The sequence below is a fragment of the Dasypus novemcinctus genome, chromosome 9, assembly GCF_030445035.2.
Source record: "Dasypus novemcinctus isolate mDasNov1 chromosome 9, mDasNov1.1.hap2, whole genome shotgun sequence".
Taxonomy (NCBI): domain Eukaryota; kingdom Metazoa; phylum Chordata; class Mammalia; order Cingulata; family Dasypodidae; genus Dasypus; species Dasypus novemcinctus.
The window spans coordinates 78,931,474-78,956,288 of NC_080681.1; the positions used below are offsets into that span (position 1 = coordinate 78,931,474).

The 24,815-nt window shown below is 47.1% G+C and overlaps 1 protein-coding gene across 7 annotated transcripts in view; it reads right to left on the reverse strand.

Annotated features, from left to right (window-relative positions):
• DMRTB1 (DMRT like family B with proline rich C-terminal 1) overlaps positions 1 to 24,815 on the reverse strand; it is a 140,762-nt gene that overhangs the window by 110,685 nt on the left and 5,262 nt on the right. For 2 of the 7 annotated variants that reach the window (XM_023591826.2, XM_058303555.1), the window contains exon 1: positions 11,558 to 11,755. The exons of the other annotated variants lie outside the window; for them this stretch is intronic. The gene's annotated coding sequence lies outside the window, so the exon portion shown is untranslated. Of the gene's footprint in view, positions 1 to 11,557; positions 11,756 to 24,815 lie in introns of those variants that run through there. 7 annotated transcript variants of the gene reach the window in all.

Consider the following 24,815-nt stretch of genomic DNA (forward strand, 5'->3'; position numbering starts at 1 on the left):
TGCTCACCCAGAGTTTGCTCAGACCAGTCTTGGCGCTGGGAAGCCTGCGGTCACCCCATGGTGTCCAGGTAGGGGGCCATCTTAGGGCTTGGTTTTCTGTGGAGGATCACCTGTGGCAGAGCTAGGGGACAGGGGAACTGTCCCCACCAGCCTGCAAGGAACTAGAATTCCTCTAGAAGAGTGGCCAGTTCCTCCAAATTGCAAACAGGGTATTTGCAGGTATTAGGGAAAATAAGGAACCCATTGGCAGGAGCATCTTCCACAGGTTAATACAATCAGATTTGCTCCCAGGGGGCTTGGAAGGGATGGGAAGATGATGTGTGAAGAGAGGGGGCAAGGGAAAGGCCTCCGCTCTGAATTTTCCTACTCTTGTCTCCTTGTCCCTGTTCCCCTTTCTAAACCTTCAAAATCTCACCATTTGGTTGCCCCCCTCCTAGTTCATATGGGGAAAAGGAGGCCCTGAGGAGACAGGGAATTGTCCAGGGCCACACAGTGACCTTTCTCTCTGGAATGCTGTTCATCCAGCCCCTTTTGGGGACTGCAACCCCACCCCAGCCAGGACCAGCGGCACAATTTGTGGGCCCCAGGGCAAAATGAAAATGTACAGCCTCTTGTTCAAAGTGTAGTAAGAATTTTAAGATGGTGACAGCAGAGCATTAAAGCAAGCGCTGGGCCCTTTGGAATGCAGGGCTCTGTAGGACTGCACAGGTTCCACACCTGCAGCCGGCCCTGGCTGGCGCCCGCCCTCAGCTAGGGCTGTTTAGAATCCTGCTGGTTGCCTCCACCGTGAACTCCTATTCATCCCTTCCATCCCAGCCCCAGCGCCCTGTGAGGGAGCCTGCTTCAGCTGCTGGCTGGGGCGGGGGCTCCTCTGAGCCTGCAGCCCTTGGGAAGAGGAGGGTACCCTCTCTCGTGGGCTGTGGTCTCGCTGAGGCGGCACCCCCCACCCCGAGGCCTAGGAGTGTAAGAGACCGAGCACATTTCCCCTGGCGGGACATTTAGAGGTGCGGCTTGGCAGCATCCTCCTGCCCCAGCTCACCGTGGGAACAGCCGGGACAGCCCCGACACAGCACGGCTCTCCAGGCTCACCCAGGCCCACCCAGCACCCAAGACCAGGCCTCCCTCCTTCTCTGGTTTTTCACAGCGGGGTGAGATGGGCCCTCCCTTCCTGGGAAAAAAGTGAGGTCGAGGGAAGATTAAGGTGATAAGGGGCTTCGCAGACAGAGATTGCATAGGCTCTGTGGGTCTTAGTGGGTGAGTGTCCAGGGCCAGGCTCTGGGCTCTTGCTGATAAGTATTGGCTCTAGATCATCGAGTACAGTTTCCTCCAGGCGATCAGTCTTGAACAGATGATTGACCTAATTCCCATCAAACTTAGCAACTTAGGCCAGAGAGGTCAAAATGCTTAAAAATGGCTGAGGGAGAATTTAAACCCAATCCTGGCCCAAACTGCCACCCCAAAGTGCTGGGACCCTGAGCTGAGTCAGGCTATGTCCCCACCCTCACGGTGCTCACTGTCTGGCAACTGAGACACACAGAGGGTGAGATGCATGAGGAATTATGGAGGGAGAAGTCATTGTGGGCTAAGGCAGTCAGAGGAGGCTTCCTGGAGGAGGTGGCAACGGGACCATGAGCTGTTCTTGAAAGTTAACCATCATTCTCTTCAGGAGCGGGCAAGGGTAGCCATCACTGGTGAGCCAAGCAGCCCAATCAAGGGGGTGGAGGCAGGATTGTAGATGGAGGGACTGGGATCTCCACACAGGGCCTGGTAGAACTGAGATGCTGGCAGGGGTCCCTGAGTGGGCAACAACCTGGCTGAAGAATTTAGTCTCTTGGCCAGACAAGCATATTATCTCCCTAGGGCTGCAGTAACAAATTATCACAAACTGGGTATCAGCAGGGTTGTTTCCTTCCAAAGGCCGGAGGGGACATTCTGCCCCATGCCTCTCTTAGCTCCTGGCAGCTGCAGGAATTCTTGGCGTTCCCGGCTTGCAGATGCATCACTTGCTCTCTGCCTCCCCGTTCACATGCCTTCTCTGTGTCTTCTCCCAATATCTTCTCTTGTGAGGACCCTTGTTATAGATTTAGGGCCCTCTTAATCCAGGATGATAACTCAAGAATCATAACTTAATTACAAAGATCGTTTTCCCAAATGAGTTCACATTCACAGGTTCCGGGTGGACATGTCCTATGAGGGACCACCACGATACCCATAACAGAGGGCTCCAGGGAAGGGCAGGCTGGAGATTCTGGGGAAGCCGACAGCAGGCAGGGGCCCCGTTCTGGGCTGCAGGGAGCAGGAACCAGCTCAAACAGCAGACAGGCCACCGGCTCAGGTCTGGGTCGCCCGGAAGCTGCCAAAGGACGTAATCAAGGACCTGTTTCTGCAATTTGTTCTCTGTCAATTAAGTACTGGCTTTTCGCCCAAAGACGTGCAGAAATCTCAGATCCAGCTGGTGCCTCTCCCCACATGCCCCCAGTGTATCCAGTTGAACTGGAAACAGGCCCAGAAGCTCTTGGGAGTATCGTCTCACCGGTATGTCCCACTACCCAGGCCCCAGGGATATTACAGAGAGGAAGATGGTAAAGACCAAGCCCCCAGGAATGCCCAGTTGGCAGTTGGGAACATTGTGGCTAGCAGTGGGAAAGGTCATCCCAGGCCATACTGCAAATTCAGGGGGTGGTAGGCAGAGAATATTGATGTAGGACAGATCCGTTAATTCCCTTTTGGAGAGAAGCAAACATAGGCGAGCATATGCATGTCATCTACCTGGGAGGCAGGCATTATTATTCATCTTAACCACTTAGGATGCTATCCAGGCTCAGAGAAGACAAGTTCCCTGCCCAAGGACACACAGCTAGAAAGTAGGTAAGTGATTTCTTTGTTAGGCCTCAATTTCCTCATCTGTACAAGACAGGTTCAGGCTGGGAGATGATCCTGAGAGGGAAGGAAGGGCTTGAGACCTTTCCCACACTTGCCCATGAGAAACTGGCTCCTAGAATCCAGGGTTCCAGTGATGTCAAGCTCTGGCTGCAGGCCAATCTACCATCCAGATTTCTTTAATCTTGTAGTTCACCATTTTCAACATGAAGTTTCCAAGGTGACTGTACTCATCTGTCTAAAGCCAACAGAAGGATGGATGATCAAGCAGGAGAGGTTTTTTGGACTAGTGCTACAAGTGGTTCAAATTACTTCCACTCACATTCGCCTAGCTAGAATTACAAGAGAGGCTAAGATACGTAGTCTATCTGGGTATCTAGGAAATAGGGAATTCAGTTTAAGCTCCTTGTCACAGGGAAAATTTGACAAACAATTCCTAAAGTTCCCATGAAAAACATGCAAGAATAGTTGGGGACCATTATAGAAAACTTTATGCAAAATTCGGTAACTTAAATGAAAGCACAAATTCTCTAAAAATGCAACTTTAGCAAAATTGACAAAAGAAGAATTAGAAAACATAAATAGCTTCATATCTATTGAAGAAATGGAATTCATAATTAAAAATCCTTCCCACAAAGAAACTCCAAGCCCAGATGGGCTTCACTGGTAAATTCTATCAAAACTTTAGGAAGAAATAATGCCAATTCTACACATACTCTTTCAAGAAATAGAGCTTTAAAAAATAAACAATGAACATTGAGTTTTATGAAATGCCTTTTCAACATCAATGTAGAAAATAAAGTGAGCCCTTCCCAACTCATTTTATGAGAACAGCATAATCCTAATACCAAACCTGATAAAGATTTTGTAAGTAAAGAAAATATATACAAATATCTCTCATGAACATGGATATGAAAATACTTAATATACTACTAGCAAATTGAATACAGCAATATCTTAAAAGAATAGTACATCATAACTGAGGTTTGTTTCAGAAATGCAAAGCTAGTATAACATTCAGAAATCAAGCAATGTAATTCACCATATTAACAAAATAAAGAAGAAAACTCATATGGTCATTTAAACAGATGCAGAAAAATCATTTGACAAAACTAAAATCCATTCCTCTAAGTTTGTAAGGGCAACTATGATAAATAGAAGATACTGGTTGGCTTTAACAGCAAGAATTTATTGTCTCACAGTTTTGACGTTCAAAAGTCCAAAATCAAGTCATCAACAGGATTATACTTTCTTTAAAGTGTAGAGTTCTGGCAGTAGTTTTCTTGCAATCTGTAACTCAGTCTCTACCTCTCAAGATTCTGTCACATGGCCATCTATCTCATTCTGTTTCCTCCTCAGTCCTCCTGCCCCCTTCTCCCTCCTTCTGCTTATAAGGGCTCCTGTCATATTGGATTAAGACCCACTCTGTTAGTTTTAGCCACACCCTAACTGATAACATCTTCAAAGATCCTCTTTACAAGTGAGTTCACATCCACAGGACCAGGGGTTATGAACTAAACGTGTCTTTTTGGATGACATGATTCAATCATAATACCATTCATGATAAAAACTGTCAGCAAATGAGAAATAGAAGGGAACTTTCTCAATCTGATAAAGGACATCTATGAAAAACCTAAGCTAATACCATACTTAATGGTGAAACATTAAACCCCTCTTTCCTAAGTTCAGGAATTAAAGATCTTCACTCATCACTTCTATTTGACATTGAACTACAACCCCTAGACAATGCAATATGGCAAGAAAAAGAAACAAAAGGGATAAAGATTGGAGAAGAGTATATTAAATGGTTGGAATTCATAGATGACATGATTGCTTATATAGAATCCGTAAAGAATCACTGGAACTATTAAGCAAATTTAACAAGGTTGCAGAATATGAGGTGAGTTTCTAAAACTCAACCATATTTCTGTATATTAGCATAAAACAATTAGAAAATGAATATTTACAAATACAGTGATAATGTCATCAAAAATATCAAATACCTAGGAATATATCTAACAAAATATGTATAAGACCAATTTACTGAAAACTACAAAGTGGATGCAGAGAAAGTAAAGAAGACCTAAATAAAGAGAGTGACACACCATGTATTAGAACACTTGGGACAGTTAAGATGCCCATTTGCCCCAAAATAGACCTATAAAGCCAACCCAATCTCTACTGTAATCACAATAGGCTTTTTTTGAAGAAGTGGACACATTGGTTCTAAAATTTATATGAGAATAGCTAAAACAATCTTGAAAATAAAGAACAAATTTGGACAAGTAACACTGCTTGACCTCAGGATTTACTATAAAGCTATAATAATTAAGACAATGCAGCATCAATGTAAGTATAAACAAATAGGTCAAAGGAACAGAATAGAAAATCTAAAAACAGACCGCACATATATGGTTGATTGAGTTTCAACCAAGGCATCAAAACAATTCAATGAGGAAGGATCTTCTTTTTAACAAATGTCAGAACTACTGGGTATCCATAAGGGAAAAAATTTTTTTTTCCCAAAGAGCTAGTGAACATTTATTAAACATTTTAATCTATGAGAAAAATGTGCAAAAGGAATATAATACATATTTGTGACAAGCAGTTATTTAAGAGAAAATTTTCAATCATGCTCTGAGAAGTAGCAATGTTCTATATTTGAATACAACTAAGGGAAAATGAGTGTGGCTTTTTGACATTATTTCATGAATCCCCAAAACAGAAAGATTTTGTTTGTGAACTAAACCATTCCTGTGGGTGTGATACCCCCTCTTATTTTTTTTTCTCTTTACTTTTTAAGAAATGTTACATTCAAAAAATATAAGAGGTCCCCATATACCCCCCACCCCCCTCACCCCACTCCTCCCACATCAACAACCTCTTTCATCATCATGGCACACTCACTGCATTTGGTGAATACATTTTGGAGCACTGTTGCACCACATGGATGATGGTTTACACTGAAGTTTACACTCTCCTCCAGTCCACCCAGTGGGCCATGGCAGGACATACAATGTCCAGCATCTGTCCCTGCAGTACCACACAGGACAACTCCAAGTCCTGAAAATGTCCCCACATCATAGCTCTTCTTTCCTCTCCCTACCCTCAGCAGCTACCAAGGCCACTTTCTCCACATCAGTGCTACAATTTCTTCCATTACTAATCACAGTAGTTCCATAGCAGAATATCAGTAGGTCCACTCTAATCCATACTCTATTCTTCCATCCTGTGGACCCTGGGATGGTAATGTCCACTCCACCTCTATATCGATAGGGGGCTTAGATTCACAAGGATGATGAATGCAATTCTCCTGCTTGCAGTTGTAGGCATTCTTGGCTCCCTGGTGTGGTGGTTGACCTTCTTCACCTCCCTGTTAGTTGTCCAGGGTAAGTCCACTAAACCAGAGCAGAGGAGTTGCAAGTCTGCTGAGGTTCAGGGCCTGGCTGTCACATGGACAGTCCAGAGATTCAGGTCTATGAGTAGACACCAACCCCAGCACCAACCACAGGTTCAGTAAAAGTGACAGAAGAGGAATGTGTGGAAAGGTCACGTCTGAGTCCAACTCCATCACACTCAGGAACATAAACTCCAAAGTAAGGCCAACTGACATGGCAGTGAACTCAAGAGCTATCTGCCATGACCATAGAACATGTGGGTCTCTGTAGCCCTCAGAAGAACCAGTACCTGGGGTTGTCTCTGGGACATAAGGGAAAATATTAAACTCGGCCCTTATCTCACTCCAAATGCAAATATGAATTTGATTGGGTCATAGACCTAAATAAAAAGGCCAGAATCATAAAGCTTCTGGAGGGAAAGATAGACTATTTGAAGGACAAAGATTTCTTGTCCAGGACATAAAAAAAAAAAAAAACAGAAAAGAAAAAATTGATAAATTAGACTTCAAACTAAAAACTTCTACTCATCAAAATATGTCACTGAGAAAATGAATAGTCAAGCCACAGACTGGTAGAAACTATTAAAACATACATCTGACAAAGGATTGATAGTCAGGATACAGAAAGAACTTCTACAACACAGTAATGAAAACGACTAACAGCCTATTGTTTAGAATAGGCAAAGGATTTGAATAGACACTTCACAAAAGAAGACAGGCAAATAGACAATAAGCAAATGAAGAAGAGCTCAATATCACTAGTCATCCTGGAAATGCAAATTAAACCACAATGAGATAGAACTATGCACCCACCAGAGTAGCTTAAAAAAAAAGATTGACAATAGCAAATACTAGTGAGGTTGTAGAGCAACTGGAACTCCCATATATTGTTTGTAGGAAAGTGAAATGGTACAACCATTTTGGAATAAAGGTTTGATAGCTTCTTATAAACATATATCCACCCTCCTAACTAGCAATCCCATCCAATAGAAATGAATATATTCACAAAAAGTTTTGTATAAGAATGTTCATAGACACTTTATTCATAGTAGCCCCAAATTGGAAAAAGCCTAAGTGTCTATTATTAGGAGTCTGGCTAAACAAACTGTGTAATATTCATATAATGGAATATTGTGCAACAATAAAAAGGAACTAATAAGACACAAAATAGCCTGGAAGAATTTTAGAAATGTTATGCTGAGGGAGTGGATGTGGCCCAAGCAGTTGAGTGCTTGTCTCCCACATGGGAGGTCCTGGATTTGGTTCCTGATGCCTCCTAAAGAAGACAAACCAACAATGAGTAAAACAAAGAGCGGACAATGAGCAAAAACAGGTGACCAGGGAGCAGATGTGGCTCAAGCAGTTGGGTACCCACCTCCCACCTGGGAGGTGCCAGGTTCAGATCCCAGTGTCTCCTAAATTAAAAACAGACAACAAGCAGACAACAAGCAAAAAAACAAAAACGAAAAACAATGAGCAAGCAGATGAAGGAGCCCTCTCTGAGTGGGGATGGGGGGGAAATGTTATGCTGAGTGAAAGAAGCCTTACATAGAAATGTACATTATGTAGGATTCCATTTATGTGAAATTTTAGAACAAGTAAAACAGATCTATGATTTTTAAAAACCATAGTTGTTACCCTTGTTGTGGTAAGGGTGGGATTGATGGGGAAGAGACATGAGGGAATCTTCTGGGGTGGTAGAAATGTTCTATACCTTGTTTTGGTGGTTGCACAAGTACACAATTGCCAAAACGTACTGCACTGAACACTTAAAATCTATAAATTATACTACAATAAAAAACAAACAAAAATATCTGGGAAGATCATAAATGAGAAAGAATCCAGAATTAGGTACAAACACATGAGAATTTTATTTGATAAAGGTGTCATTTCAAATGAGTGGGTAAAAATGGATTATTTAATAAATGATGTTGCAGTAACTGGAAAAAGGTAGGTTGGAATCATACGTTGCTTCTTACAAAGTATTAATTTGGATGGATTAAAGATTTAAAGGTAAATAAAAGAAATCGTAAAAGTATTGAAGCGAACATGGATAATTCTTTTGCTTTTTTTAGTTTGGGAAAGGGGGGACAGGTGGGCTTTCTAAAATGACTCAAGCCTAGAAGCCATAAAAGAAAATGACTATGGCCACACTAAAATGAAACATTTCTGATTTTAAGAGCTCATAAACTAAAAGACAATGAAAAAAATATTACATAAAGCAAGACTACAAATCAGTTTCTTAAAAGACCAATAACCTGAAAGACAGGTGAGCACAGGACAAGGCAGATGGTTCACAGAAAGCATGCAGAAATGGCTTCTAATCATACAAAGAATGTTCACCCTCAGTTACACTAAGACAAATGCCCATAAAAATATATCACTTCACCTATTAGATGAACCCTATTGTACCATATCCATTATTAGATGGAATAGAGACCAAAATGTTTGCTAATATCCCATGTTGTTAAGAGTGGAGGGTGCAAGCCCTCTCATGCATCATTGATGGGAATATAAGTTGATACAGCTCTTTGGAAGACAATCTGGAGAAATCCATCAAATATAAACCTGTTCATACCTTGTGACCCATGCATTCAACTTGTAGGAATTAATTAGACAGATACACTTCCACATGTCCAGAGAGAGAATGGCAGAGATATTCTGGGCAGCCTTGTTCACCATGGCAGATAATGGCCATCAAGAGATGGCTGGTTGAATAAATGACGGTGTCTTGATAGCTAGGATTCCATGAGATCATTTAAAGTGCATCGAAGCATTCATGTGGTCCCTGAGAACACAGACTCTGCCGCCAGATTGTATGGGTCCTAATCCCAGCTCTGCCACTTACCACCTGTGTGGCCTTGGGTGCCAGTTACTTAACCTAACCTCTCTGTGCCTCAGTTTTCTTATCTCTAAAACGGGATTGGTGGTGATGATGACAACAGTGATGATGCCACCTACCTCAAAAGGTTGTGGTAAGGATTAAATGAATAAATATAGTTCAGGCATTTAGACTGGTGCCTAGCATGTGGTAAGTACCACATAAGTGTAGCTTAAGGGAAGCGGGTGTGTCTCAAGCAGTTGCACTCCTGTCTACCATATAGGAGGTCCAGGGTTCGATGCCCAGGACCTCCTGGTGAGGGCGAGCTGGCCCATGTGGAGTGCTGGCCTATGCTGAGTGCTGGCCTGTGCAGAGTACTGCCCCACGCAGGAGTGCTGCCCCAAGCAGGAGTGCTGCCCACGCAGAGAGCTGGCACAGCAAGATGACACAACGAAAAGAGACACAGAGGAGAGATAATAAGAGATGCAGCAGATCAGGGAGCTGAGGTGGTGTAAGAATATGATCGCTTCTCTCCCACTCCAGAAGGTCCCAGGATCAGTTCCTGGAGCTGCCTAATGAGAATACAAGCAGACACAGAAGAACACACAGTGAATGGACACAGAGAGCAGACCGGGGGCAGGGGGGAGTAGGGGGCAGGGGAGGGGATAAATAAATAAATCTTTTCAAAAAAGTGTAGGTTAGAATTATTACTGAGGTGAAACAATCTCCAAAATTTATTAAGTACATAAAGCAAGATGCAGTTCCAGTTGTGTAAAATTGGGCCATGCAGGATAGTTTTACATATTTATGCTTGTATATACATTAAAATCTCTGGAAGGAAACACTGCAAACTAGGGATTGCATCTGAAGAGGAATCAGGGGTGGGCAACACAGTTCTTACTGAGTAACTTTTATACTTGTAAATATTTTTTACAAGGACTACACATTACCTATTTCAAACTTTAAAAAGTGTATTTTGTAAAGAAACTCTCCTGGGGTGATGGAACTCCTCTGTATCATGATTATGGAGGTGGTCACACAAATCTACACGTGTTAAAATTCATAGAACTGTACATTGAAAGAAAAAGTCCATTTTACTTTATAATAATTTTAAAATAAAAAATTTAGAAGAAAATCCCTTTGGTCCAACACATCATAATATAGAGCAAGACTAGGGGACAGGAGACCCATGAGAAGAAGGCTGCATTTTTTTGGGAAGGAAATTCTTTGAGTCCAGGGAAGGAACAACAGCAGTGGAGATGGAGAAGAGAGGAGAGAATTCAGAACCATAGAGGAAAAATGCCCGGGCTTCATTCTCTCATGAAATACACAGGCTTAGCATATTCTCTTTGCTGGTCACCATGCAGGCATTCTCTCGTCACGACGGTCCCAAAGGATAGCAATTTTTATGATCCCGATTTTCCAAAGGAGATTAAAGTGACTTGCCCAAGGTTTAAGTAGCAGGGTCTGCATTTGAACCCAGGCCTGTCTGATTTCAAAACCTATGCTCTTTCTAGCACACAAGGCTCCTTTACTCCTAATAAATTAGATTTAGGAGGATGGAAAGGCTTCATGGAGGGGATGCCATTAGAACTGGGACCTTGAAGAGTTTATCCAGGGGCATAATTCCAAAGGGTGCCATTCATAAAGTAATCTCTGTGGCTGCCCCCTGCCCTGCAGCAACCCTGAATTCTTCACAGAGAGATGGGGAAGATGTAACAGTTTTTGCTGTGTAACAAACCTCCCCCAAACTCAGTAGTTGATTTAAAACAATAAATATTTACAGGTGAGCTGTAAATATTGATCTCAGCTGGGATTGTTCCAGCCCCTGAGTCAGCTGGTAGGGTCAGCTGTGGGATGATCGGTCCTCTGGCTTTGCCCAGCTCTATCCCAGTTTTAATACTGCAAGGCCTAAGTTCCAGGAAACCCCCAATGCTGGGCAAACTGGAGCAGCTGCTCACCCGAGGTGTCTGGGGGGTGTCTGGTCTAGGCTGATCTGGACCAGGATGGCTGGGGCCTCTCTCCACGGGGTCTCTCACTGAAAGGGACTAACACTGCCACTAATTTACTAATCCACTAGAATAGTCCTTCCCTTACTAACCCTGTTAAAATTACCAATTATCAATGACGAGCATGTCTAACTCCAAGACAAGTTCCTGTTTCCTCCTTTCCCTACAGAATTATCTAAACCTAGTGAAGCATGCACCAAAGAAGCCTGAACATAAAATACCCTGTCAGTGGAATCGAAGTGGACAGAAACAACAGAAAAGAAAATACTTGACCTGAGAGAAAGCAAGAAGCCTACTCCTCCTCAGCCCATGATAGCAGCCAACTTGCAGTCCCTGGCTGGAAGACGGGCACAGCAAACAGCAGGAGCCAGTTGCCACTTCCCTTTGCTAATCTAATAAACGCCCTCTCCTCCTAGCTAGGGGAGGCCGATGGGAGCTTGCTCTTCTTACCCCGGGGTCTCCGTGTCTCTCCTGGCTCCAAGTGCATCCGCGAGGACTCTCCTGAGAGGGCCCATTTCATCACCCTTCAGCAATCCAGTCAGGCTTGTTCTCGTGGCAGCAGCGACAGGGGTCCAAGAGGGCAAGCAGGAGCCCGCAAGGTCTCCTCAGGCCTAGGCTCAGAACTGACCCCGAGTCGCTCCTGCCGCGTTCTACCGGTCAAAGCAAGTCACGAGGCCAGCCCAGGCTGAAGGCGCAGGGAAATAGGCCCCACCTCCTGATAGGAAGGGCTAAGAAGCTGCGTTGCAAGGGGCACAGATACCCGAGGGCTAGAGAGTTAAGCCATTTTGGCATCACTCTGTCGCAGAAGGAAAGGAAAGGCGTGCCTTGCAGAGCGGCCCTGCATCATCAAAGCAAAGGCCATAGGAATATTCGAGAATGTCAGGAAGAACAGTGTAGCTGGAGCACGTCAGAAGGCGGATAGAGAGACAAGCATGGCTGCCCAGGTGCTTTCTCACCCCCTGGACCAGGAGGATGAGGCCAACCGGAGAAGAACCATTATTCCTTTATTCGGATGAGAAAGACAGGCCCAGAGAAGACAGGCATGTGCCCAAGGCCACACAGCCAGTCAGCAGGGGCAGAGCTGGGTTGGCAACCAGGGCTTGCCCTGCAGGGTCTGGGGAGGCTGTAGGAGGAAAGGAGGCTCTGTACTTAAAGCCAGGAGACCATCAATTGTCCATAAAAGAAGGGGGGTGACCTGATTGAAATGGGTGGGCGACATGGGTGGGCGACGAGGTCCCTGCAAACTCCCCTGAACACCTACGTTGCTGCAGGCCTGCTTTTATTTACTCCTTCATTTTGAGTAATTGGTTTTCTTTTCCCTGCCCCAATTCCCTGGAGCTCCTGCTGTATCATTAGGTAGCAAATGGATTTTTACATAGTTTAATTAGGTTGGAAAATTGTAGACAACCCCAAGCCTTGACCAGGAGTCCCCATGCCTCCCAGGGAGGCACCACAGGTCAGGAAACCAGGCCAGTTCTGGAGAAATGGTTTCCCTGCCGGTGTCCTGGTCAACCCAGCTCTTGTAAATCCCACTGACGTGTCACTAACTTGTTGGGTGGCCTCAGGTTAGTCCCTTGCGTTCCTGGTCTGCACGAGGTGAGAAGCACTGCTGTGGGATTTGAGACAGCAAGGCACATGCCAGCATCCAAGCAGGAGGCCTGGTGTGACCAAGCTGACCCGTGCTGAGGACGCCCCGGCCCCCAGTGGGCTGAGGGGGAGGCGGTAGACGTGGCACTCCCTCCCACGGCAGCGGGGAACAGGCTGGGTCCAGAAAGCAAGGAAGAGACAGAGGGGCTTGGCCCCCTCTGGGTTTGACCTGAAGCCTACTTTGTGCCCAGGGCTTACCCATACTTCATGCTGAGACCCACTTCAACTTCTCCACACTCCTTGGAGGAAATGTTTGTTACCCCAATGGACAATAAGGAAACAAAGGGCTGAAAGAGGGAAACTTGTGTTGTGAAGCCTGGGCGGTCTGACTCAGTTTCCAGGCTCTTTCAACAAATCTACTGAACTTCCACAGCAATCCCTGTCCCGCTACTGCCCAGGGCTAGATATTCTCCATCTGCCTCTGCAGATGAGTCCTCTGCCCTTTTATTTACTCCATAGACGGTATCTCGTGAGCTCCTTGCCCTCCGGTTTCTGGTTGGTTTCTGGAAGCAGCGGGAGGAGCTCAGAGAAGAGCTGCGTATTTATTTGTCCCTGGCTCCCTTCCTGCTGAGCCACAGCTCCTGCAGGTGAACCTCGCCACAGCGTCAGCTCTCGTGGAGTCCAGTAATGGCTGCCTTGCCTTCAGGCCGGGGTGGTAGCTGCTCCACTGTTGTTGCTAGTCTCAGTGTGTTTCACCACCCTTAATCTTCCCTTCTTTTTTTTTTTTTTTTAAGAACTTTTTAAAAAAGAATCTTTATTAGTTTCCAGCCTTTATTTATTTTCTTCCCCATCCCCACCCCCTCCCCAGCACTGCTGTTTTTGCTGTGACCATTTGCTGTGTGATCTTCTGCATCTGTTTCTCTTTTTGTCTTCTCATCTTTCTCCTCTAGGATTTACCGGTATTTGATCCCGGGGACCTCTGAGGTGGAGAGAGGTTCCCTGTCAATTGCGCCACCTCAGTTCCTGGTCTCTGCTGTGCTTCACCTTGACTCTCCCCTGTCTCTCTTTTGTTGCATCATCATTTTGCTGTGTGACTCACTTGCATGGGCACTTGGCTCACTGCATGGGTACTTGGCTCGCTGTGCGGACACTCAGCTCACCACACAGGCACTGGCTTGCCATGCGGACACTGGCTCACCATGCAGGCACTTGCGCAGGCACTCGGCTCACCATGTGGGCACTTGCGTGGGCATTCAGCTCACCATGTGGGCACTTGGCTTGCCATGCAGGCACACACATGGGCACTTGGCTCACCTCGCAGGCACTCAACTCACCATGTGGGCACTTGGATTGCTACGTGGGCATCCACGTGGGCACTCGGCTCACCGCATGGGTGCTTGGCTCGCCCTGTGGGCACTCGGCTCGCTTTCTCTTCTTTTTCACGAGGAGGCCCCAGGGATGGACCCTGGGTCCTCCCATGTGGTAGATGGAGGCCTTATCACTTGAGCCACATCTGCTTCCCTTAATCCATTAAACTCATGTCTGTCACAGCTTTGACAGGGATTCTGACTGAGACTCTCCACAAGTCTGCTCCCACCCCAAAGAGCTCTGTGTGCTCTCACCCACAATTCTTCCTCTCCCTATCTTCCAAGGTTTTCTGCTGTGGATGCAGTTGATCAAGGTTGGGAGGAAAGCAGGCCGATCAGACGCATTCCCAGCAAAGCAGTTTCCCACCCATTGGTCCCTGCAAATCCCCAGGGCCAGTATTTTCTTAATATTTTCCTCTAATCAACTCACTTCTTCTAAAATCTTTCTTTTTAATTGGATCTGGACTATTTTAAATAAGTGCTTTATTTTAGAACAGTTTTAGATTTACAGAATTATGGCAAAGATAATTCAGAGACCGATTCATTTTTTAAAATTTTATTTTAAAAGGAAACTTCTCATCCTCCCTACAAATGGCAAATCAGTATGACTTGCCTCAAATAGACTTTTAATCTTAAAAATGAACAATGAAAACAAAACTAGGCTATTAAATTTTTAAAATTGGAATAAAAAATTAACAGCCCAATACAAGTAGTAATAAATCTGATAAATTTACCAAACTGCATTCTGTGCAGAGTTGGCTGGTGTGTGTGTGTGTGTGTGTGTGTGTGTGTGTGTGTGTGTGTGTGTGTGTAGGCTAAAGAGGAGGCAGGATGAGGAGCCCTTCACAGGTCAGCGCCATCGTTGGGCAGTTTTCCACAAGGACCCACATTAAGGGCCCTGACTGGCATCCTGGGAGGAGTGGGCCAGTCACAGCACGGCTAGCGGTGTTGGGGACTGTTATGAAGACTTACAGATCAACTCATCACAGCCTCATAGCCTTGCAACACTCTGACAAAGGAAGTTATTTTTAGCTCCATTGCTTAGATGAAGAAACTAAGACATAGATAGAGCAGTTAAGTAACCAGCTCAAGGCCACACGGGAGCCACACTTTCAATCGCAGTGCCCCGGGGGCCAGCTACCTGGCTGGGACAGAGGCTGCGGGAGGGGGCGAGGCAGTGCAAGCCTGGGTTTTGCACTGACTGTTCCCTGTGCCTGGAGGCTCTTCCCGTGCTTTGTGCATCGCAGCCTCCCTCCCTGCCTTTGCTCTGGTGAGTCTGCTCAGGTGTCCCCTCTCAGAGAGCACCGGCTACAGGGCCCCGCTCCACCCTTGCTCACCCCGCTTCATATTTCTTCAAAGCAGTCACCCCGACTCTGTTTTCCACACTAGTCTTTAAACGCCACAAGGGAAGGGACATGTGTCCCTTGACTCAGCACTCTAACCCCATGCTTGGAACAGAGCCTGACCTTCGAGTGTGCATCAGCGCCTCTGATGAGCTGATGAATGAATGAGTCAGTGGTCTGGGGAGCCAGATTCAGGCTCTAGGCTGCTGTCAGCACCAGGGGCAATCCAAGCCTCTGCTATGGGGAGCTCAGTCCCCCCTTTCCTGAACAGTGACCACATTTGAGTGTGCTTCTTTCCAGACTTTTTCTATAGATGTGACTTTATGTCTCTCTAAAAACTGAGACCTACATTTATTTCAAACAGTTATATAATCCTCTGAAGATAAGAGAGGCAGCTTCGGCCCAGCATGGGGTGCCTGCCAGGGCCTCAGTGAGAGCAAGAGCCCTCTTTCCCTGCCCTCCAGTGTGCACATTTCTGAGCAGGAAGCTCTGGTTCTACCTCTTCTCACCCCGACCCAGTTCCCCCACCCCACCCCGCCCCTGCCAGTTTTAGGGAGCAGGGACCATTCTCCTCTTGGGTGGGAGGCCTTGGTGACAGGAACCTGAGCTGGACGAGGCATTGGAAAGTTCTCCGGCTGGGACCCAGCAGCCCTGACTTTTCTACCACAGACTCGCTCTGTACCCTTGGGCAAGTCCTGGCCCCTCTCTGGCCTCACCTTACATACCTGTAAAATGGGGGCAGGGGTGGGGGGGTGGGTGTATGAGCTTGTTCTGGGCCCAGGGAACGGGATCTATTCTAGGTCAGATTCCCAAGCCCCCGGGGCCTTCTGCAAATAGTAACTGAACCACCCCACCTCCCAGAGGCCTGGAGCACAAATAATCTGCAGCAGAGAACACTGCAGGAGCTCAGTTCCCGGCAGCACAGGCAGAAGCAGCACAGGCAGAATTAAGGCGGAGGAGCCAGGCGAAGGGCCCCTGTGGCGGCCTAATTCTGAGCTGATGACACGATGCACCGGGCAAATTAAGTTCATAAATAAAGTCTGAATGTGCTGTGTGACAACTCAGCCACAAACTGCATTTCTTGGCCATCCTTGGCTGGGGAAGAAGGCAGAGGAACCCCTTGGAAGGCTCAACCCAGTGTTCTCCAGGCCCACCTGCTCCCAAACAGGCCCTGAGGCATCTGGCTGCCAGGCTTTGCTTAGACCATTCTCCTGCCTGACACACTTTCCCCGACTGGCTCCAGAGGCAGTGACCTGCCACTTGCTGCCTTGGCCCCAGCAGTTCCGGATCCAGAAGAGCAGGACCTGGTGGGAGTCAAGCGGCTCCTGCAGATGGGATGCGTGGGCCAGTAGTCTGGTCAAGACCCAGTCTAGGGTCAAGTGCTGCCCTGCCTGGTGTCCAGTGGACTGAGGAGTGAATTAACAGCCAGCCTCCAACAGGAATCCTTCCGATGGCACTTTCACACCTTGTCCAGTAACCACCTTTGGTCTATCCTTCAAGGCCAGCATTAAGACACCCCTTCCAGGAAGTCCTCTTGGAGAGACCCAGATTCAGGCCCCTAACTCTCAGGCCAGGGCACCAAATGACACAGACTTCTCCTAAGATGGGAAGGCCCTAAGCTGGGCCTCAGAGTGCTGGCTTCCAGCCCCAGCTTTGAGCAAACCCCTGCTCCTCTCTGGCCTCAGATTCCCTTTCTGTAACACGGGGTTCACAAACCCTGCCTGCCCCTCTCACTGGAGGGCTGTGAGGACGAAAGTGAGAAGCGTGACACGTGAGCGCTCCGTGATCATCTCCTGTGACTGCCATGGGCTTCCTAAGCGACCCCGAGCACCAGTGTGGTGAGGGCCTGCTCTGGCAGGGGCACTAGTTCAGGAGGAGGTGACCTCTGCCCTGCTCACAGCACTGGACCCTCTCCCTAGCCGCCTCTGCGCACACTCACATCAGGGCACAAGGATTTGGAGGAGTTTCATTTTGTGTTTAAATCACTCGCTAGGAGAAAGGGTGTGTGACAGAGGCATTTCCCAGGGAAGTTTATGCAGAGTCAGAACCTGGTATACAGCAGATGCTAAGCAAATATCTGGTGGTGAAGAATGAACAGTTAAGTATGATCCACCTACTACTGTGTGACTCAGGCCAATGACCGACCTCTCTGAGCCTCAGTTTCCTCCTTTGAGGACTTTGGTGAGGGGTTGTGAGGACTACACCTGACAAGGAATGTGTAAGTGTTTTGTAAACTGTGATGCGCTGTATGAGGAAGTTCTCTGATGTTTACTATTCAAGGGAAGGTCAAAAACTTTTACAAAGCCAGCCAAGGACCTCTAGATCAATTCCACTTGCCTCAGCTCAAGCTTCCTTCACTCAGGCTTTCTTCTGCCCAGCAGTCACCACCATCAGACGTGCAGAAGGTTTCTGGGGACCCAAACGGAGAGCAGAGGCAGGGGAAGCTTAGGGGCTGGGAAGGGAGACCCAAGTGGTGCAGGAAAGACAGCTCCCACCTGCTGCGAGCATTCAGAAAAGGGAGCAGGGGAGCCCGGGTTGGTTCAAGGAGAAGTGACGATGGAGCTGGACTTGGAGGAAGTTCAACAGGTGGGCAAAAGGCATCTGAGCTCACATCCCACATCCCATCAGTTAGCAAATCCCAAATACTCAACCTTCAAAAGATCCACCGCCGCCTCTCTGGTCCAAGCCCCTGTCACTTCTCACCTGGATTGTTTCAACAGTCTTTTAACTGGTTGTATTAGTGTCTGTTACTGCATAACACTCTACCCCAAAACTTTCTCGCTTGAAACAACACACAGTTATCCTATCACATAGATTCTGAGAGGCAGGAAATCAGGAGCAGCTTGGTGGGTAGTTTTGGCTCTGGGTCTCTCGTGAAGTTAGATGTAGGTGGTGGCGGCCGTCATGGCGGTTCTGCTTCCAGGATAGCTGCTCGGGGTCCTCACAACATGGCAGTTGGCATCCCCCAAAGCAAGTGACTCCAGAGAGGAGGCACGGTGCCTTTTATGACCCAGCCTCTGAAGCCGCTCACTAGAAAGGAAGCACTGAGTCCAACCCACAGAAAAGCAGCGGGGAATTAGGTTCCACCTCCTGAGGGAGGAGTTCCCAAGAATTTGCAGATATATTTTAAACCACCACACTGGTTTCCCGCATCCACCCTTGTAGCCCTTTTTCTATTCTTAATTCAGCCATCAGAGTGATCCTGTTAAAATCAAACTTGTCAGGTCACATCCTGCTTCAGATCACAACATCTGCTGGCTCCCATTCACTCAGAGTAAAACGAGGAGTTTTTAGGATGGCCCACCATGTTTCCCCCTCCTAGCCAGGTCTCTGACCCCACCTCCTGACACCCATCTGCTCCCTCAGGATTCCTCCTGCCTCAGGGCCTTTGCACTTGCTGCTCCCTCTGCCTGAACATTCTTCCCCAACGTCCTCAGAGCTCCCTCCCTCACTTCCTTCAGGTCTCTGCCCAAATGTCCTCTTCTCAACAAGCCCTTCCCAGGCTACCAGGTTTAAAAAGTGAAACACCTTCCTCACCTCAACACCTCCAGCCCCTTCCATGTTTTATTTTTTTTACCACAGTCTTTATTGCCCTCTGATATACTTTTCTTATTTTCTTGCTCCCCTGCTAAAATTTAAGCTTCCTGAGGATAAGTTCTTTGTCATTTGTTTGCTTTTGTATCTTTTCGCCTAGAGCAGTGACACATGTAGCCTGAATGAATATTAGTTAAGCAAAGAAGAGGTAAAAGAAAGGGCACACAGCACATTCACAGGCTCAAGGCATGGAAGGGCGTGGGAAGTGAAAAGGGACGACAGGATGTGGGGTGCCAAGAGTGAGGTGACTCCCCAGGGGAGGTGAGGGAGTGTGGCAAGGCCCAAACTGGGGAAAGACTTGACTGTCAGGCCAAGGGTTAGAGGACGATGGGGAGGGGGGGCATGGCAGAGTGTCGAATGTGGGGGTGACGACTGCAGGGGGCAGGAGTGGAAGTGGGGAGGCCAGTGAGTGAGCCAATGAATCATTCAGGAAAGGGAGGGTGGGCACCGTGCCCAGGTGGGCAGTCTGGAAGGAGAGTTGTGATGGAATCGGGGCGGGGAGCAGGGGCCCGGGTGGGACTGGGGGCGTGGGGAGGGGGAGGCAGGGGCAATGGCTCTCGGACCAGGCCCTTCCTGGCCAGCCTCTAGGCCAGCATTCCCCCTGGGAAGCCTCACCCGGAGGGCTGCTCTACGAGGTGCCGGGAACTGGAAGCGCCAGCCTGGCACTGCCTCCCTGAGGCTCCATCATGCCTTCTGCCAATGGCAGGAAACTGGAGCCAGCATCTGCCATCCTGGGGCTGCCGTGGGGGAAGTTCAGCCGAAACCAAGCGCCTGGCTCCTGAAGTCTTGGGGGTTGGCAGCCCCACGGGCTGCTCTGTGCCAGGCACGCCTTGGTTGCTTTATTTGCATTTGATCCTCACAAAGAGCAAGGCAGGTATTATTACTCTCTCAATTTACAGAGCGGGAAACTGAGACCCAGAGAGTCTAAGGAACTTGCTGAGGTCTCAAAGCAGCAGAGCACTTTCTACTCCACCATGCTGCCTTCCAAAAGGAGGACAGGAAGAGAGCACAGGGAGGGCTGGGCCAGATCAGCCCCCAGGAGCCAGATTTCTGGCCCATGCAGGAAAGGCTGGGTGATCACTCCGCACTCTGCAGTGGAGGGAGCAGCCTGCTGAAGGGAAGGGATGCCTGTCCTGGGAACGTGCAATCAGAGGCGGAGCGACTCCTTGCCAGCAGCCCTGGGAGGACAGGGGGTTGGAGGAGCTGCCTTCTGGGTTCCTTTCCTCCTGAAAGACAGATAATTCCATGCACCTCACAGTGTAGGGAGTCCGAGCTGCAGGCTCAGAGGCCTGAGCTTTGGCCCCTGCCCAGGTACCCCAAGACCCACTTCCCAGGAGCAGGGTTTCCTTCCTCAGGACGGGCCTGGCACTCTGCAGAGCCACCGGCTGCCACATTCGCTCTCTCTACCACTTAGCCCTGGTAGTATCAACACAGATGGGAAAACTGAGGCGCAGAGAGCAAATGCAACTGGCCCAAGTCACATCTGTGCCATCAGAGGACCGGCCCACAGCCGTTGTCCGGTGGTGTCCAGGGGCTTTGGCTGCTTTCTAACCAGCTGGATCCAGCCCTGAGCAGGCCACCAAGATGGCTCTGCCTGCTGGACACACACTAGAAGTTGGAGGTTCTCAGGGAACCTGAAACTGGGATTCCTGAGATTCCCCGCCGCTGTCCTCAGACCTGCCCTTGGGAACTTTGGAAAATGTCCGCCCAGGTGTGCAAGAAGCTGAGCCGCCTGGTTTCCGCAGGACTTGAGCAGACTGAGGGAGGGGCTGCCTGTCCTAAGAGTCCTTCCCACTGCCTGGGGGCAGCCACCGAGGCAGCCTCCTATGCGTCTCAGTGGTGTCTCTCCCCACTGGGGGTCCATGATCTAGGTTTAATAATGCTCCGGATCTGGGGAAGGTCACATCCCAGCTCTGCCCCTAACTAGCTCTGCGACCTTGGGCAGATTCCCTCCCATCTCAGAACCTCCATTTCCCAGGGGGTCGCACACCACCAGGGCAGGACACAGCCTGCACAGCAGTGCGTTCCTGTTGTTTTAATTGAATTAGTTACCACCATCTAAAAGATAAAATATCAGACATTTTCACACAAAAATCTAGATTTTTGGCTTAAAAAGAAAAAAGCAAAAGATCTGACCTCACTGGGTCCCCCTCTTTGCCAGGCAGCAATCCACGGGAGTGAGTTATGCTCTCCAGTCCCCACAGGCCGCTCAGCCCCTGGAGCTGGGAACCCTTGGCCTCCTGCCTCCAGGGCCCTAGAGCCCCTGGCCCAGGCCTGATCCTTGGATGGGGGCTGGATTGAGGAATGAATAAATGAATGAACGCATGTAGCAAAAATGATAAAAATGCCTGCTCTTCACCTTCCACTTTCCAGAGGAGAGTGAGGGTCAGAGAAAGTCCCGGTGTTTTGTAAACTTTGAAGTGCTGGGACTGAAAATAACAATGAACACACATATAGTACTTACCAGGTACCTGGCTCCATTCAAAGCAATTTTCTTCTATTATCTCATTTGTCCCTCATCATGGCCCTCAGAAAAATGGGACCTTTGCCACCCGCAGGAGGAGGAAGTAATGAGGAACAGTGTGCCACTTACAGGGCTGGTGGAACGTTAAATTAATTAATGTAGGTAAAATGCCTAGAAAAGCATCTGGCGCACAGCAGGTGCTCAATAAGCATCAGCCATCAGCAAAGTCAGGCCCTTTCCAAGCAGTGAGCTCATGGGGGGCAGGGTACAGATAAGTCCACCGAGGCTGGTGAGGCTGGTGAGGTGGAAAGACAAAGTCACAGGGCAGCAAGCAGGGAGAAGATTCTCAAGCAGGAAACAAAGAGATGGGGAAACACCTCCACTCCCTGGGAGTGGGTTTGGGAGAGGATCCTGGGTGGGGGCAGTGTGGGACCGGGAGATAAACTTCTATCCCAGTTTGGCCTTTGGGCTTCCTGGGTCCCCTCTCAGTGCTGCCCCCTGTGCCCTGCAGTTTTACACTCTGTGCTCTCCTAAGAGAAGTGGTTCCCCAGCTTCTGCCTTCCCACTTCCTAGCCTGCTCAAAACTCAGCTCCAGGAAGCCTTCCCTGGGTCCCAGTTTGGGCTAAGTTCTCTCCTCTGAAATGCCACAGTCTGCACTTCCCTGGACCACAGCCCTGATCCACTGCTTGTCAGACTCTACCTCTGTCTGACCTGCCTGGGCTCCCAATATCACCCACTCCAGGACCTGGCACAGAAGGGAGGCCAGGGAGCCTGGGTGGACCTAGATCACAGGGGAGGTTTCAGAGACCCCTGGGAAATGGCCCCCCACAGGGACAGGTGGAAAAGAGAGCAGAGTGGGGCCCAGGGCAGGGTGGGGTGTGCAGACCAGCATGTAGGGCAGAGTGGCCAGAAGGGGTCTGGGCACTGGACTCCCCAGGGCTTGATTCATTTGGGGTCCCAAGCCTAGCTACCCAGACAAACATCTCATGAGATGTTGTGAACAGGCTGTGGCCCCAGCATCAAAAACTGTATACATTACATAATAATAGATCCATGCAAAAGAGATGGATATTGCATTTTTATAATAAATGAATAGGTTAGTCACATAATTATTATCCAAATCTGGACCTTACAGAGAAAGAAGAGGGTTGCAATGAATAATTATGTTGGGACAATGGGCTAACCCAAGACTCCTTGGCACGCATGATGTTTGTCTACCTGGATGTGAGCATAAAGATAATGAACCACCTATAATATAATATAATATAATATAATATAATATAATATAATATAACATAACATAACATAACATAACATAACATAACATAACATAACATAACATAACATAACATAACATAATATAATATGTTCTCCCAATTTGTGGCTTGTTTTTTAAACAATCAGAAAGATTATTAGCTTGGAAGAAACAGAAACTATGAAGGGTGAGAAAAAATTTGACAGCAGCAGCAATAAAAAAAAACATTAACTCCATCAAAGTAATAAGAGAAAATATTACATCCATGAAAAAAGAACAACATACTATAAAAAAGGAATAGTCAGAGAGTAATGGGCTATTGGAAATATGTTAGGAGGAAAAAGAAACTTGATAGAAGGATTGAAGAAATCGTCCAGAAAGGAGAACAAAAAGATAAAGAGATGAAAAATAGGTGAAAAAATATTTAAAATGTAGAGGATCATTCCAGGAGGACCAATATTTAAATAATTAAGTAGTTCAAAAAAAAAAAATAGAGAAAATGGAGGTAAAGAAATGATTATGGAAGTAGCTCTAGAAAAATCTCCCTGAATTAAAGATCATAACTTTTCAGAATATGAAGACCCACTGTGTGCCAAGTACAATGAATGAAAATAGATTCACTCTAATATACACTGAGGACATGGAGAAGAGTCTAAATGCTTCCAGAGAGAAGAGCAAGGCTCCCACAAAAGATCAGGAAACAAAATGGCATTGGACTTGTCAACAGAAACTAGAAGGCAATAGAGCAAGCCTTCAAAATTCTAAAGGAAAATTATTTCCAACTTAGAATCCTATACCCAGTCATACTATCAATTAAATAGGAGGTAGACAAAGCAAATTTTGAAATGCAAATTCTCAAATATTTTACCTCAAAAACCTTCCTTTGAGAAAGTTACAGGTGGATGTTTCATTCAAATAGTGAATCTAGAAAGAAGACATGAGATCTAGGAATGCAGGAGAAAGGTTTAGAGAAGCACCAGATGACAGTGACGGGAGAATCCACCACAGGAGCTGAGCAGTGGACCTCATCAACCAGTCAAGGATGGAGCAGTAGGAACTGCTTAAGGAGGGACCTCTTTAAGAAAAGTAAGTTGGTAGAACAGTTCAGGTGGGCGGCAATTGCATTAAGAGGAGATTTATACAAATGAGGGAGAGTTTGGGGATGAATAGACAGGAATATATAAAAAGCAAAGCAAAAAATAAAATAAACAAACAAAAATATCAGTTATTAATTCCAGGGAAAATACACAGTTGTATAGGAATAAAACATGACCATAGTACACTGTGAGTAGCATTTATTTTGTCTAGTTCCCATGAGAATCTTTTCAAATCAGAGAATCACAACCACATTGAAAGGACTGGGGGTTGATCCACAGAGTACGTGTGTTTGTGTGTTTGGGGGTGCTGGAGAAATAGGATACATCTTCCATGGTGGGAAGTAAAAAGTGCCTAAAATTGCAAGTTCAAGACAGAGAGAGAAGTCTCTTATTCAGCGATATGGAGGTAAATACTAAAAGAATCAACTAAAGGACTTGAAAGTGGTTGCCTCTGGGGAGAGGAAAATGGAGGTAGAGAGTGAACGACTTAAGTTTTTCACAACAAGCCTTGTACCACTAATTGATTCTTTAAACTATGCAAATAAAACTTTGATAAAAATAAAATAAAATCAAAATGAAACCAAAACTAAAGCAATTAGCACATGCCGAGCCTCCCCTGGAGGGCCCGAGACTCAGGTGGTGGGCACCCAGGGCCTGGGGACCTCCCGGTCACCTTGATGAACACCGTTGTCATGGGCGAAATGGTTGGGGCTGCTGCCCTTCCACCCTCTTCCTCTCAGGGCAAATGGGGGTCCACAGAGCTGGGAGACCCTTAGTGAAATGAGCCACCTCTGGATAGAAGAAGAATACTGTTTATTTGAAGAGCCACACATTTATTTTAATGTGTATTAGAAAACTATAATTAGCATATGAAACCGGTCATTTCATGATTACTATTCCTTAGGATGGAGTTAAGTTCATTAAGTGAAAGGATTTAAAAGAAAATGCTAGGACAAGAGTAGAGGAGGTAGGTGGAAATGGAGAAGGTCATTCAGATGGCA